The sequence below is a fragment of the Ambystoma mexicanum genome, chromosome 3q, assembly GCF_040938575.1.
Source record: "Ambystoma mexicanum isolate Mex_15411 chromosome 3q, UKY_AmexF1_1, whole genome shotgun sequence".
Classification (NCBI taxonomy): Eukaryota; Metazoa; Chordata; class Amphibia; order Caudata; family Ambystomatidae; genus Ambystoma; species Ambystoma mexicanum.
This window is the reverse complement of record NC_090926.1, coordinates 128,947,580-128,948,994: the sequence shown is the minus strand read 5'-3', so window position 1 is coordinate 128,948,994 and position 1,415 is coordinate 128,947,580. Positions and strand designations below refer to the sequence as shown.

The window sequence follows — 1,415 nt, the reverse complement described above, 5'->3', positions numbered from 1 at the left end:
GGGCCAAAGCATTAACTTTTTGTCACCCAGTGGGCCGGCGAGCCAAAAGTCAACAACCTCACCCAAAGCAGTATATTAAAAAGCGATATTGTGTGACCTTTGACACAATAGCATCACAGGCAGTGATAGCCATGCAGTCCCAAAGATAGCTTTTGGTGTCATGGGCAGTGATCAAAGGTTAGTTGCTAGTGATTTCTTTCAGTGTCTATGTGTTAATATTTTTCTGAAATAGTGGGGGCTATAACGTTCTATGGAGGGTTTGGGGGGGTTCCCCCCAAGAATTTCTTTTCAAATATGGGGTTGAAATGGTGCTTTTTACAGCAGAAAAGGTGACCAAAAAGCCATAAGTATACAATCAGTTCTAAAGGGGAACATGAAAATTCCATGTCACCAACAGCAGAAAAGAACATTTTTACAACACAACACATTTTAATGATCACTGTGTCCACAGTGTAAGACAGCACTGACAGCACTGTCACTGATGTAACATTGTCATGCTGGTTGTACCCAAAATATGCCTCTGTAGCAACATGTCTATGCTGGCTGTTCCAATTTAGGCCAGCATTGTCCTGTACAAAGCATGATTGATGCTGCCTGAGCATGTGCAGTGTGCCTAATACATATGGTAGCTTATCTCTGTAATACACATTACTTCTGTGGTGATGAAAGAAGCATAATTCAATTCAACAAATAAAATGTGGAAAAGCGATCACCCAAATGTGAACCTAATTGAAGAAACGTAATATGAGCACAATCTTAAAGTATGCAACCTAGCAGGCCTAGTGCACACTTTACCTTTTCTTTCACCAATAAAACGGGGGGAGAGCGTGAACGCAGTCCCCCACTACCAGAAATAATGCAGTTGTGTAACCCGCATTTGGGAACATAGCAGGGGTCAGCAAATCCGATGTGCAATGGGTAAGCCTCACCCTGGGAGATCTGCCCTTGAGATCAGATTCTCCCCTGCCAGCTAAGTATGAGTTGCATGCAAGAGGGCAGGGGTTGGGTCAGTTCTGGGAAGACCCGCTAAGCGAGGGTGAGAAGGCAGGCCCTGACCCAGCCCCAACCCCCCACCCCCTGGAAGCTCTGAGCGTCTGCAGAGCTGCCTGTCCCGCGTGTAGGGGGAGGCTTAAGCAGGCAGAGACCAGCAGAAGAGCAGATTGTAACGCAGTTCCTTTCTCCCATCAGGCCCTGCTCGGCCCGAGATTTGCATAAATAGCAGGATGGCTCGAGCAGGCCTGTTGCAGTCTGCCCACTGGCCTGTCGGCCCCTCACATGCCCATGGCCCTCCTGAGCAGAGCTGCTCAGTGCTGGCCCCATTGACACCATCATAATCATCCTGGACCTCGACGGTCCACCACCCCTGAATCTCAGAGTTCTGCTCAATGACAATGCGGAAGCTTTGACATCTTTTC

The 1,415-nt window shown here is 47.8% G+C and overlaps 1 non-coding gene across 1 annotated transcript; it reads right to left on the bottom strand.

Moving 5' to 3' along the window:
* Nucleotides 1–816: 816 nt before the first annotated feature.
* LOC138448161 (U1 spliceosomal RNA) lies at nucleotides 817–978 on the bottom strand. The gene has a single exon (XR_011260014.1). It is a non-coding gene; the product is annotated as a U1 spliceosomal RNA (small nuclear RNA).
* Between the last annotated feature and the right edge of the window lie 437 nt (nucleotides 979–1,415).